The sequence below is a fragment of the Narcine bancroftii genome, chromosome 1 (genome assembly GCF_036971445.1).
Source record: "Narcine bancroftii isolate sNarBan1 chromosome 1, sNarBan1.hap1, whole genome shotgun sequence".
In the NCBI taxonomy this organism is placed as follows: Eukaryota; Metazoa; Chordata; class Chondrichthyes; order Torpediniformes; family Narcinidae; genus Narcine; species Narcine bancroftii.
The window spans coordinates 34,569,040-34,584,678 of record NC_091469.1 but is presented as its reverse complement, the minus strand read 5'-3'; positions in this window follow the sequence as shown (position 1 = coordinate 34,584,678).

Genomic DNA, 15,639 nt, shown 5'->3' with positions numbered 1-15,639 from the left:
AAGCCCAAAATAGCCACCATCACCGCCCCCAGGGATGAGTATTCCAGCATACTCGACGAGTTCCCCTCTATCCTGCAGCCGCAGTTCACTGCCGCCATGCCCCAGCACGGGGTCTGCCACCATATCTTTATGCAAGGCTCGACGACTTCAGCCTGAGAAGCTGCAGTTAGCCAAGGAAGAGTTCTCTCGCCTAGAGGAGTTGGGCATCATACACTGCTCTGACTGCCCCTGGGCATCCCCTCTTCCCATGGTCCCCAAATCTTCCGGAGGCTGGTGACCCTGCAGGGATTATCAATGCCTGAACAATGTGACTACGCCGAACAGGTACCCAATCCCTCACATCCAGAACTTTACAGCCAACCTCCACGGTGCCCAAGTCTTCTCAAAAGTCGACCTGGTTTGGGGCTATCATCAAATCCCAGTCCACGCCAAGGACATTGGTAAGACGCCGATCATCACGCTGTTCAGCCTATTCGAGTAGTTGCGCATGCCCTTTGGACTTAAAAATGCGGCCCAGACTTTCCAGCGCCTCATGGATGCAGTAGGCAGGGACCTGGACTTTGTGTTTATATAGCTCGATTACATCCTTATCGCCAGTCCCGATCACAAGGAGCACAAGGCCCATTTCCGCACCCTGTTTGCCCACCTGGCAGAATTCAGCATCACAGTCAACGTGGCCAAGTGCCAGTTCAGCAAGCAGATGCTGCAGTTCCTAGGGCACACCATCTCGGCAGCAGGAGCCGCCCCGGCACCAGAAAAAGTAATGGCCATACAGCAGTTCCCCAAACCCATCACCCTCAAGGGCCTGCAAGAATTCATAGCTATGGTGAACTTTTATCATTGTTTCATCCCCGGCGCCGCCCACTTCATGCGGCCACTGTTCTCATTAATTGCCTCCAAAGATAAAGTCCTGGTTTGGTCTGAAGAGGCAGAGGACACTTACGCAGCCACAAAGGACGCACTGGCCAGCCCACCTTATTAGTTCAGCCATGCCCGGAGGCACACAGTAGACGCCTCAGCCATAGCCATTGGAGGCATACTCGAACAGTGACTCGTTGGACAGTAGTGCCCGCTGGCCTTCTTTAGCAGGCACCTTTGGAGCTCAAGTACAACGCCTTCGACCGGGAGCTCCTGGCGCTTTACCTAGCCATCTGGCACTTCCAGTACTTCCTGGAGGGCAGGCCATTCACTGCATTCACTGACCACAAGTCTCTCACACAGGCTCTTGCGATTGCCAAGGATCCATGGTCGGCCCGCCAGCAACGTCACCTCTCCTATGTGTTGGTGTTCACCACCGACATCCAGCACAGGGCAAATAGAGACAACGTTGTGGTGGACGCGCTTTCCTGACCGGCGATCAACACCCTTGCCCCCACCCTCAACTACACCAAACTGGCACAGGAGCAGAGGGAATAGGTGGAGATGCAAACCCTTCATAACGCAATTTTGGGGCTCCGCCTCCAGGACATTCAGTTGCCGAACAGCCTGGACTTGCTGCTCTGCGATGTCTCCACCAATTCACTGTGCCTGGTAGTCCCACCACAGTGGAGATTGCAGGCCTTCAACATGGTCCACGATCTACCACACCCTACAGTGAAGGCATCAGTGTGAATGGTGGCAGAGCGGTTTGTGTCGCACAGGCTCAAGAAGGAGGTAGACGAGATGACGAGGAGCTGCACTCAGTGTCAGGCCTCCAAGGTCCACCGGCATATGCAGGCCCCGATTCAGCAGTTCGACCCGGCAGTCAAAAGGTTCCAACACATACATGTTAACATCGTGGGCCCCCTGCCGGTGTCCAAGGAGGCGCGCTACCTGCTTACGGTAGTCAACCGGACCACAAGATGGCCAGAAGCCATTCCCATCAAGGAGGATTTCATCGAGACGTGCGCCAGGAGCTTGGTCACCTACTGGATTGTCAGGTTCGGAATTCCGGTGAACATCGCCAGTGACAGGGGTGCCCAGTTCATCTCCATCCTCTGGACTCAATTGGCGAACCTATTGGGGGTTAAATTCCACCACACCATGGTTTATCACCCGCAAGCAAATGGTCTGATGGAGAGATTTCACCGCCACCTGAAGTCAGCCCTCATGGCTCGCCTCACAGATCCCGGCTGGGCAGACGAACTACCCTGGGTCCTCCTGAGCATCAGAACAGCACCCAAGGAGGATCTAGAGGTGTCATCTGCAGAACTGGTCTACGGCGTGCCACTCTCATTGCATGGTGAGTTCTTCGGCCAGGATTCCAACTCTATGACCGAGCACCTGAACCTATTGGCGGACCTACGAAGCAAGCTCACCTTGTTCGCCCCCCCGCCTCCTATTCATCATGGCACCCGACCAGCCCGCCTTTCCAAAGAGCTGGACTCAGCGGAATTCATTTTCGTTTGGCGCGGACCGCACACTGCACCTTTGCAGCGCCCTTACGAGGCTCCATTCAAAGTCCTCCAGTGGTCTGGCAAGACTTTTACATTAGACATTGGGGCTAAAATGAACTGTTAACAGTTGACTGCTAAAGGCAGCATACTTGGACCTCTCACGACCGGTTCAAAATGCTAAGCCCAAGCACTGAGGCCATCCGCCCAAGCAGCGGGACAAGTAAGCCGGTTCTGGTGGGGGGGGGATTGTGTGGTGGTGCATTCTCTCGTGGCGAACCGGCCCCCCTTGTACCGCTGCGTGGCGGGGCAGCAATGAGAAGAGTTTGCCGTCGGGAGTTCCAGCCCAACTCATGACTCAGGCAGCCGTTATGATGTCACCACTCACAAGGTGGCCAAGCTCACGCTGCCCTTAAAGGGGAGCGCACGGGATTTGAATAAAACAGTCATTGAAAGCATCCAAGGTGGTGGCTGTAAGTTTCTTTGCTGTAGCTCCCGCTAAACTGTATGCTTTAAAGCACACATGTCAAACTCTGGCCCGCGGGCCAAATTTGGCCTGCGATATAATTATATTTGGCCGGCAAGATCATTTCAAAAATGTATTAGAGGTGGCCCGCCCTGCAGCGAGAGCTAATGCTGTTTTTTGGTAATATCACCCCCACCATCCTCCCCCTTCATTGCACATCCTTCCCCATTGTAACACGAGAAATTGTAACACGAGAAGTCTGTTGATGTCATCAGCTGGCAAGCCAGTTGGAAGGCTCCCCGCACAACCAGTCACTTCTCCCACCTGTCGAGCGGTGCGGCGGATGGGTGAGTGCCTGTGATTTCCTGTCGTCTCGACGGGCATGGCAGGCTGCGCACGGCCCCCAGGCAGCGCGAGCCCCACGCGACTGGCACCAGACGGCCCTTCCACAGCGCGAGCGCACTTCTCCCGTTCACCACGGCCTTCAGCACTTGCACCCACGCGGACCCCAGGGACGGCTGGTTCGGCCCTGCACGTGAAGAGAGAGATGGTGGCTGTCCGCAAAGGCTGATCGGCAGCGCGCTGGGCTTAAGTGGGTGGGTAAGCAGGGGTGGGCAGAGGGTGTAGGTGAGGAGTAATGAGCGGTGGAAGTTATGGTGGTGCGAGGGGCAGTTAGAGGGAGGGATGAGTAGAAGGAGGGGTGGATAGGGAAGAGGTAAAAGGGGAGGGGTAGGGCGAGTAGGGGAAGGGTGATTAGAGGGTGAGAGACGGGTAGAGGGAGGAACAGGTTGAGGGGAGAGGCAGTAGAGGGGTGTGTATAGGATGGGGTGGGTAGAGGCAGAGCGAGTGGAGTGAGGGGTGAGTAGAGGTTGGGTAAAGGACTGGCCAGGTAGAGGGATGGTGGGTCGAGGGTGAATAGAGGCCTAGAGCCTGAGGAGTGAGCAGGAAATGCTGAGTTCTGATGCAGGCCAAAATGGACACAGCCTGTGAATGCTGACTACATCTCCACAGGGACCAAATAGGTTTCCCTCAGGTCAAGCAAAGGGTGAACTTGAGCTACCTACTCCTGACCTGTAACATTATCCTCCTAAAGTTATATCCTAAAGTTTAACATTACATATGTTGAAAGAAGAGAAAACATGCAGATGTTGAAAATTTTCAATAAATATTTAGTTTGGCCCTCGACTTAGTCCAAGTTTTTAATTTTGGCCCTCCGTGAATTTAAGTTTGACACCCCTGCTTTAAAGTGATATTTTGATGTGTGCGTGTGTGCGTGTGTGCGTGTGTGCGTGTGTGCGTGTGTGCGTGTGTGCGCGCACTATTCTGCTGTCTAATTTAATTTTAACACAGGCTGACTTCCACAGTAGGTGCCACAAAATTCATACTACCAGCTTCAGAGACTGTTGACACGCACTCCACCATTAGACTCCTAAACGACAGACTCAATTAGAAACTCACTTAAGGACTTTTACTGTATATGCTATTTATTATTGAATATTTATTTTCTGTATTGTACAGTCAGTTTGTTTACATATTTTTTCTTCATTTACATTTCTCCCTTTTGTGTGTTATACATATCTATCTATCTATTTATATATTTATTTATTTATTTTTAACTGCAGTTTTTTGCACTACCAGTAAGTAAAAATTCAGTCTGGCTTGCAGGAAACATGATCTCAGGATTGTATGTGATGTTTATAACTCAACTGCTGGACAAACTGACATTGAGCGCCTCATAGCAATTGGGATAACTAACAGCCATCTCACTACTAACCTCTGCACTTCTTCATGAATGCAGGTTAAATGAACCCTCTGACGCATTGTCACGATCGGCTGCCGGTGCTCAGCTGGAGGGGCTAAAAGAGATCCAGGGCAGACTGTGCCACCCAGGAGTCACGAGATTCTTCCACTACCTAAGGGCTAACAACCTTCCTTACTCTCTGGAAGAAGTCAGGAAACTGACTAAAAGCTGTCCGGTTTGCACAGAATGCAAACCGCAATACTTCAATCACAATTTTCTCCCTGGTTTCTTGAGAAGGGTGGGAAATAAAGAAACTGTCACAAAAATAGGTGACAGATTCTCTCTGTGCACTGATTTCCTTTCCTTTGGTGAATGCAAAATTCATCTTCTTTCAGCATTCTTAGAAATATATCCCTGAAATATTAGTACCTTATGTATTTAAAATTGGATACCTTGATCAAGGCCGAAATGTCAGTTATATATTTTTACGTTTACTATATAAAGGACACTGTTTGACCTGCTAATTTTCTCCAGCATTGTGTTTGTACTTCTTTAAAATGTATATTGCTTTTGCAGTTGCAAAACAATCAGATCAAAATTGATCCCTGATATATCTGGGGTTCATTTAATTCAACTTGCTGTGAGAATTACAAGTTATGGACAGGTTACCTGGTGCAGTGATACTTTTGGCTGTTTTTTGGCACTCACTTCCTGACTGAGCCCAATGCCACAAATTCACCCCTGGACTGTTTCAGATAAAAAACATACTGGAATTTTTTAAAAATGAGCTTCCTAATCTTGGAAAAAAAAATTGGCTTATTCTTTTAGACTTGTCAATCTCGCCACCAATGCAACAAGCAATAATAAACTGATATATTGAACAAATTTTTCAAAGGTTTTGAAATACAAACAGCACATTGTACTTAGAATCCCATTTGACTGGTGTCTTCCCATTGTGAGCATTTGTACTGGTAAATGGACTCCTGTGCATTTATAAGAATTGCAGTGTGTGGCTACCTAAGAGTGACTCAGAATTTTATGGCAATATGAATGAATTACCTAGACCTTGCAGTGCAATGATGAATATATATGTAATCATTACTCATTCAAACATGCAATCTGCTCATTTTTTTGTGCCATTAAAATTCAACTCCTCCTCAAATAAAATCTTCTGATTAATTCAAAAATGTTTTCATGTTCAAGTCAAGTCCTACATCTGCTCAAATGAGGATGCCTGTAACTGTAGCTGTTGCTGAGCTAACAGCATGACAATAACCATATGCTGATTACAATGAAGTCAAAGACAGCTGCCCATTTCAAGGTACTACATTTCGATTTACCCAGCTTGTGATTTTGCTAGGCTCTGGTGGAAGATGTTACTAGGATGTGCTAACACTCAGACACCATGTATAAGTAGTTGAACAGGGGGATTCTGCGATGCTGAGGAGCCCCAAGCATGCTTAGAAATTGACATTGACAACTTCAAGTTAAGTCATGCAATCCTGTACCCAATGCTATCAAGATGAAATGTTTTGTTCAAGTAAATAACGTTGACAAAGCTCACCACCTCTGAAAATGCAGGGGTTCTTATACTTCTCTTTCTTTCCCAAATCATCTTTCTACCCTTGATAATTGAAGTGCCAGTTGATGAAATTGACAAAGACGATGTGGTCAAACAATAATCATGGCTTTTATTAGCAGAAACTCATGATACAATAATGAAAGACAATAGATGCATATACAGTTATATCCAAGGGAAGTGTCCTTAACAGTAGAGATAATGCACAGCCAAAGTTAGTACAGCAAGGCTCGCCAGAGGGGGGGGGGAGACAGGCAGCTTGGCAGACATTCACCTCAGTCTCCACCTGGCAGAAGAAGGGTTAAAATCAAAAGGACAGCTGCTAGAAAAGACTGAAGCAAGCGATACATGGATACCATGTTTGGCCTTGAGTTGAGAATATTCTAACAGCCAAAATACACCAGTATCCAGCAAGCAATCGAAACATAATGAGATGCTTTATGAATATGTCAGCCTATCAGGTTGGTTATGAATTCTGGTGCTTCATCTCAAAACAGGTGGCTCCTTTGCAACCTTGGGAACTGGTACAGGTCCTGGGTCTGTAGTGTGGGAAGGACTGACTTCTGGACCCTCTCCAGAATCGCCAGCGTGAGACAGTGGAGCCTCAGCATGGCCATCTGAAAGCTTACTAGCGGTCACAGGCTGGGGGTGTGAGTCCAATCTCTCAGCCTCACTCTGAGTAGGGGGTGAGCCAGGCGAGGCCAGATCTCTTAGGGTACAGTGTCAGTATTCTCGTCTGGGAATTTAGCATGAGAGTAGTTGGGGTTAGTATGCAGTAGCTGAACTGGTTGGATTAGGGGGTCTGTTTTATGCACCCAAGCGTGGATCTTCAGCAGCACGGTTCCAGGCTCAGATAAACAGGCTGGCCAGTCCATCACAGTTCCTGATTTTCTAGGAAAGGCAAACATACGTTCATGAGGTATTTGATTTGTTGCAGTACACAATAAAGACCAAATAGAATGTAGTTCCTCAGGCAGCACCTCCTGCCACTGGGTAACAGGGTAACCATGTGTTTTTAAAGCAAGATTTACAGTCTTCCAGACTGTAGCATTAGCCCTTTCAACCTGCCTATTGCCCAGCAGGTTGTAGCTCGTGGTATGGCAGGTGGCAATTCCCTTTCATAGCAGGGCTCGCTGCAGTTCAGCACTCATGAATGCTGAGCCTCTATCAGTATGAATGTAATTGGGAAAACCAAAAATGCTGAAAATTCTGTCAAGTGACTTAATGACAGATGCTGACGAGATGTCAGGGCAGGGTATCACAAAGAGAAACCTTGAAAATTTTCATTTACAGTAAGGAAATATACATTTTTGTTGTTGGAAGGTAACGGTCCTTTAAAATCTAAGCTAATCCTCTCAAAGGGTCGGGTTGCCTTGATTAGAGTGGCCTCCAGAGCTTTGAAGTATTCCTGTTTGCATTCAGCACAAACAGGACAGCTTTTAGTCAGTTTCTGACTTCTTCCAGAGAGTAAGGAAGGTTGTTAGCTCTTATATAGTGGAAGAATCTTTGACTCCTGGGTGGCACAGTCTGCTATGGATCTCTTTTAGCCCCTCCAGCTGAGCACCAGCAGCAGATCGTGACAGTACGTCAGAGGGTTCATTTAACTTGCCTGGTCTGTACTGGATCTCATAATTATAAATTGAGAATTCTATTCGCCAGCGTGCCATCTTTTCGTTCATGATTTTGCTTTTGTATTTAGTACTGAATATGTAGGCTACAGATTTCTGATCAGTGACAAGAGAAAAATTTCTGCCGGCAAGAAACTATCTCCAGTAGCAAACAGCTTCAATAATAGCCTGGGCTTCTTTTTCAATGATAGGATATTTAAGTTCAGGTCCGCGAATGTGCGGGAGAAGAAAGCCACAGGTCTGCCCTTTTGATTAAGGGTTCCTGCCAAGGCGCAATCTGAGGCATCAGTTTCACTTGGAATGGGACATCCTTGTCAATGGACGAGAGTGTAGCTTTGGCAATATCAGCTTTAATTCTCTCAACAGATGCCTCATTAATGAAGGGCATGCAGTCAGGGAAGTGAACTTGTCTTTCAATATATCAACCCTACCCTTCTCTCTCTACTTGGCCCATTGCTAGGCAAATTCTTGAGAGAATGGAGTGATAAACAGGTATGAAAGAGTGAAAACTATATCCTACCCCCAAAATAAATCAAGTTGAATCATAAAAGGAGTGTCATAGCAGAACTCCAAGACCACCAGAAGGTCTGTCCACTGAAGCAGTACATTTTTGCACGTCTGTAGCTGTGAATATTGTTCATTTTCTATTTATTATGTTTTACCCTCTTAAGGCATATTGCATTAGTTTAATGTAAACTTGTAGCTTGTCAGTTTCATGCACTTATGTAGCAAAGAGGAATTTCACTGCATCTATGCATTGTATTTATGTATATGACAATAAACTCTAATCATCAAGATCATCTCATTAGTACCCCTGGTATCTTGGTAGTTTAAACTTTTTCAGATTAAGCTTTATTCAGTTTTATCCAGATGCTAATCCTTCTCCCTGTCACAGCTCCAGGCTCCAGGCCGCCCGGTTCATGCCTTCACCCACCTGTCATCAATGCCTGCAAGCTCGTCTCCCTTGAGACTGCAGCCTCTGCAACCCCTCAACATGGGTTCCCATCCCCTGCCCTCTGGAGCTCCCTCCACTTCCATCGGTGCCCCATCCCCCCGCCGGTCAGTTCCTCTGCATCAGTTGCTAACTCCAGCCCTTGCCCCAGCCTTGACCCAGCAGAGCTCCCAACTCCATGGCCGCCGACCTGAACCCTGGCCCTGGCCGCCGACTCACCAATGTCGTGGCCACCGCCCTGGACACTGGCCACAGCTGCTAACCCAACGAAGCTTCCGATGCCACAGCCACTTACTCCAACCCAGAGCCCAACCACCTACTCACCAGAGCTCTTGGTGCTTTGATCGCCAGCTCCAGCATTGACCCTGACCGCCGACCCACAGAATGTCCCAACGCTGATGACTCGGGCACCCACCTGATCGGCCATAGGCTGGAGCACTCCCCCACTGACTTCAACCATGTGGCTCTCAACATGGACTCTCCCTGTAGTCCTGATCCCACTGACTCATCTCCTCCACTATTCCTGACCCTTCTCCATCTCCCTACTCCATCCTCTCTTCTTCCCTAACTCTCAGGCCTATCTCCATCCCTCTTTCTAGTTATCCCTACCCTCCACCCCTCTTTCTAGTTATCCCTACCCTCCTCCTCCTCCTCCTCAGACCTCCCCCACTGTCCACAACACCCATTCCCACTCTGACCCCAGCTTGGTATTTACTATCCCCTCTGACCTTCCCCTCTCTGAGACTAAGACCATTCTGACTGGAGATCTTCTGACCTGAAGTCATATTACTTAATAGCTTTGACCAAGCCACATTCCAAATGGTCATCCTCCTCACTTGAAGTCACATGATTTGATACCTGGGAGGCCTCTCGACCACTGGAGTATAAAAACCAGAACATAGTATTTTCTTTCTCTTGATACTCTGAGCCAGACCCTGACTTCGATCCACAAGTCCATTTGAGAGGTATGTGTTCTAAGGAGTGAGGCTTAGTCTGGGGGTGTACCTGGGATCATCATGGTTCATTTGGTTTAACTTGTACATTCAAATCTATAGCTAGATAGCTTATTTAATCTTCTATACTGTACCTGTACATTGGGGAAAGTGTGGCAGATACTTTTAACCCTTAGAAGTTTGAGATGCATTCTCTAGGTAATCATAACTCAGGTAACCTGTATATTAGCAAGATCAGTTTGCATGTGGGTGTGCTGTCTCCTGTTATGCATTTGTTTCATGTCTATAAATAAATTCTGCATTTTTACAATTATCATGTGTTCTAAGTTGTAACTTTTTGAACCCTTGGAACCTGTTAATTCAACTTTGACTACCACAAAAAGTGTATCCATCTTATCTGCTCTAGTTGATTCAAACCATCCCAGACACAATATAAAGTTCAGTGGCAGAGTAAAGAAATCAGACACCTGAACTGCAGGCTGTAGGCACAAGGGTTGAGAACTTCCTCCCATGTCGGAAGGACATAGCCAGTGGTTCTCTTGCAGAACAGAGGTCAAATGTAAGAAGATCCAATCCAATCCATGATTCACCAACATTTTGTATATATATTTGCAAAGAGCTGGAAATATTGCCGGCAGTTGAACATGTGGAAAGCCAACTTAATACAAAAGATGGACTCCTCCACAGATCACCAGAATTTTTTCTGCAGTATAATTTGAGGAAATCCCTAACACAATATCAAACTTAGCCTACTCATTCCATGTCTCAATTCGTTCCTTGTCCAGAGACTTGCCCAGGTCCTCGTACCTTCTTCCTCTGTACTATATTCAGGGTTCGGAGATTATTGCCCTCTTCCAAGTCTGACCTCTTTCAATTATTTCTTAACTGAGAATTATACCTTGGGTACCAAATGACGAAGCTTGGAATCCCCTCTTGAAAATATCATAATTTCTTCAAAAGTGTTCTTTAAAACCTGTCTCTTTGGCCAAGAAATTATATTTCATGATGCTGGTTCAGAGTCAAATTTTGCTGCTTTACAATGTACATAGCAAAATATAGAAATAATAAGTGCTAGTGTTGCTGTGGTAGCAATGATAGACAAATTTTGATTTTAATTCCTCTTATTTGGGCAATTGAAGTCAGTATCTTGCAGTAACTAATACAATGAAACCTTAACGTGACAGTGATTGACAGTTTTCAAGAGTTAGTAAAAACACATAGTAAATGCCAGAGGAATTCAGTCAGTCTTGCAGCATCCATATAATGTGAAGATATATGACCAATGTTTCAGGCTTGGCCTCTTCTTCAGTGTTTAAGTAAAAAATCAGGAAGGCATCTCAATAAAGTCTGAGAGAGAAAGGTGGAAGAATGGAAGTCATAGGTGTTCAGACCAACAAACAAAATGTGTTAATTGGTTGTGATAAGAGGAAAGGTGAGAATTGATTTTGGCTCTATGAAAGGAGACAGGAAAAAAGGCAAGAGAGAGGCCAACAGGAAAGGAGATAGGTGGTGGAGGGGGGAGTCAAATTTAAATGTAGACATAGAGCACTGTAACAAGCCATTTCGGCCCACGAATCCATTCCACCCAATTACACCATTTAACCTACACCCCAGCACGTTCTGAAAGGTGGGAGGAAGCCTCGGCCCCCGGGGAAAACCAACACAGATTCAGGGAAAACGACAGCTCTGGATTCAAACCCAGGTCCCGATCATTGCCAGTGTTAAGGTGTTGTGATAACCATTATGCCCCTGGAAGCAGATGCGATAGAGACAGGGTAATTGAGAGAAAGGAATGGAATCCTTACAGGGGGCAGGGTGTGAAGAGATGTAGTCAAGGTAGTTGTGTAAGTTGGTGGATTTATGGAAGACATCTGTCGAAAGTGTGTCTCCCGAGATGGAGACAGAGAGATTGAGGAAAGGGAGAGTGTTGCTAGAGATGGAGCAAGTGATTTTGAGATCAGGAAGAAATTTGATAGCAAAGTGGATAAAATCAATGAGCTCATCTTGGGTTTCTCCACATGGCCAATAAAATGTACCCATAGCTACCCCTTTGACTTGGAGAAAGTGGGATGAGACAAAGGAGAACTTAATGAGAGTGAGGATAAGTTCTGGCAGCTAGAGGAGGAACTGGTTGGGTCTACATCGAGAAAGAAATGAAGGGCTTTGAGATGTTTGGCATGGTGGATGGAGGTATATTGGATATCCATGGTAAAGATGAGGCACTTGAATTCAGGGAACTGAAAGTTTTTGAAATGATGGAGGGCATGGGGAATATCCCGGATATAAGTGCGGAGAGAATGGACCAGTTAGGACAAAATGGAGTCGAGGTAAGAAGATAGCAGTTCAGTGGGGCAGAAGAATGCAGAAATTATTGGTCTGCCGGGACAATTGGGTTTGTGGATCTTGGGTAGGAAGTAGAAACAGGTGGTGTGTGGTTGCAAAACAATGAGGCTGGAGGACATGTTACAGAGATGACCAGATGTGATGAGTTCAGAGATGATGCACAATATGGTGATTTGATGAGTTTTGGTGGGTGCTATTGGAGGAGTAAATTAGTGGAGTTGTCTAAGACTTGTCATCTGGCTTCAGCCAGATAGAGGTCAGTGCACCAGACTGCAAGATCACCACCTTTGTCGGTGAGTTTGATGGAGAGGTTAAGATTAGTGCAGAGAGATTGGGGGGGCTAGGAATTCTGAGAGGGTGAGATTGAAATGAGTGAGGGGAGTAGTGAAGTCAATATGGTTGATGTCTTGGTGGCAGTTGGTGAAGTGTGCGTCAAAAGAAGGAAAGATTTGTTGATCCAAACCAAGGCTTTTATTAACTAAAAGATTGGAGCATATCACAAGTATGTCAACAAGTATGTCTGGCTAGGAGCAATCCTTTAAGACCTGCCATTATATGTGGCTACACTCTCAGCCAATCACAGTCATCCTACACTACCATCTGTACATATGTACATATACACATTGGGATAGAATCTGTACTATCACAGTGGGAAATTTAAAGTTTCAGAGCAGGTAGGAGACCAGAATGAGGTGTCCTGGAGAAGGAAGAAGGTTTAAAGTGGGATAAGGGGTCTGTAGATGGGGGAGGAGAAGTCTGTTTGTGGAAGTAGGCACTGAGGGAGAGCCAATAAAAGAAGAGTTCAGCATCCTGTCGTACACAAAACACATTGAGGTGTGGGAGAAGGGGGATGAAGATGAGGCTTCTACTGAGGACAGAGCCATTTCCACCACTTCCTTTGTGATCCCACCACCAGACACATATTACCCTCTCCTCCCCCCTTCCTTCCACAGGGACCACTCCTTCCATGATACACTCACCCACTCCTCACACCTACACATGTGACCGCAGGAGATGCTTGACCTGCACCCAAACCTCATCCCTCAGCACCATTTGGGTCCCCAAACAGTACTTCCAAGTGAAGCTTCACTTATGAATCTGCAGGAGTATCTACTACATCCGGTATCTTGTAGTGGTGTGTTCTACATCAGGCAGACTGGACAGATGGGGAGATTGCTTCATAGAGTACCTCAGCTCTGTCTGCCACAATAGTGTAGATCTTCAAGTGGCCATCCATTTCAGTTATCCATCCCATTCTCTTGTCGACATGTTTGTTCATATCACACTGAGACCACTGTTACAAAATCAAACCAGCAACCACAAAGAAGGCATATCACACAGGGGTAAAGATGAACAATTACTTTATTAACAAAAAAATCACCTTCAAACTTTAATTCAAAATCCCCCCTTTCATAACAATGCCCAATGGTTACTATGCAAATTTCTATAACAGTGTAAAACTAATAAATTCCCCAGCCTAAATATAACATATGTAATTAAAGTCTAAATTATATTTCCAACCTGCCCACAGAAAAACTTAGACACAAAACAAACACAAAACACACAAAACTCACAAAACTTTGATCTCAATTGAAGCAAAGATCATAAACAAACTTCAGTTTGTTTGGTAAACTGAAGCCCAAAAGGTCTTAGAGAGAGAGAGAGAGAGAGAGAGAGAGAGAGAGAGAGAGAGAGAGAGAGAGAGAGAGAGAGCACAAAATTCAAAGTTGTTTTATATTGCTTGCAGAGAGAGGAACAACTGGCTTGATCCAGATCCTTCTGGCTGCCTTCTGAATGTTGATCCATTTTGAAATCCCAACATTCCAAACTGTCCCCCAGACCATGACCCAGTGGTGGTTAATCATCCAAGTCCAGAATTTTTTAGATTATTTTCTGTACATGTTCAGACTGTCTCTCACTCTCTCAGCAGTTCACCTTCACCTTGGCTCCCTAAGGAAAACTGTCACTTTTTAACATAAAACCACACAACACATAGGCCAATACACAACACAGAACTCTGTAATACCACCTGCAAATTGAAGGAACAACACCTCATCGTCTCTCTGGACACTGTCTAACCAGATGACATTATCATCGACTTCTCCAGTTTTGTTAAATCCTCCCCATCATTTTTCCCGTGTCACATTTCCTCTAGTTCTGTCTGTCTGTCTGTCTCTTCCCTTTTCCTTCCACGTCAGGCCCAATTCATTGGTAATATATCTTTATCTGATTTCAGATTTATTGTCAGAGTACATGAATGACATCACATACAACCCTGAGATTCCTTTCCTGCAGATTAGGCAGAATTACCATTTATTGGTAGTGCAAAATAAATTGTAAACATACACATTAAAAAATTAATAAAGAAATATAAACAAACTAACTGTGCAATAAAGAGAGAAGAATATCAATGAAGTGCAAAGGAGTTGTTAAACGAGTCTTCTGATTGAGTTTTTTGTTGAGGAGTCTAATGGTGGAGGGGTAGCAACTGTTCCTGAACCTGGTGGTGGGAGTCTTGTGGCATCTTTACTTCTTTCTTCATGGTAGCAGTGTGTTGGGTGTTATGGGTACTGCTGAATGGATGATTGCTGCTGCTCTCTGATATCAGGCTTCCCCATAGATGTTCTCGATGATGGGAGGGATTTGCCTGTGATGTCCTGGGTTGTGTCCACTTGCTTTTTCAGGGATTTACCCTCAGGGGTATTGGTGTCCCCAAACCAGACTGTGATGCAATCAGTTAGCACACTTTCCACTACACATGGCATACCAAAACTCCGCAAACTCCTAAGGAGGTAGAGGCACTGGCATCCTTTCTTCACAATGACATTCATGTGTTGGGTCAAGAAAAGATCTCCCAAGATAGTGACTCAAGGGAATTTAAATTTTCTCATCCTCTCCACCTCTGATCCCCAATGATCACTGGAACATACACCTCTGGTGTTCCCTTCTGGAAGTCAACAATCATCCCCTTGGTTTTGGTGACAATGAATGCAAGGTAGTTGTTGATGCACCATCCTGTGGATGTTGTGAGATGGGCTGAGCTCCTCCGGAATTTACTATGTTTTAACTACAATCACCGTGTCTGCAGACTTCTGTGTCTCACTCCATTCAGTTACAAGAGGTAGGCTCTGTTTGATTTGATATTTCCAGTGGTTTTCTCTGAAACACAGCTGAATGGCGACTGGATGCTAGAAGGGACCTGATATGTGATATGTTCAGGACAGGTGTATAAAATAATTGGGTTGAAGTTCTGTCAGATCAAACAGTGTAGTGCAGCCCAACTCAGTGTACAATCAAAATCAGCTTGATTTGCTCAGCATTACTGCATAAGTGCCTTGTTACTGATCAATATTTGAGATTTCAATCTCAGTTAATGGTACATTTGATATGATTTACTTACAATGACAGTATAGTAGTGTTTGCAAAAAGAAAAATGTATGCCCACTAATTCAGGTTAGGTTGCTCTGATGGATTCAGCTCCATTGGCATTTAACTTGATACCTATGTCACATGGCCCTACCAGCGGGTATCTAGTCAGAAGTCACCTCATCTGCAAATCGAGGTCTGTCTCCATCTGCAGATTTGGGCACACATGATCATTTGCC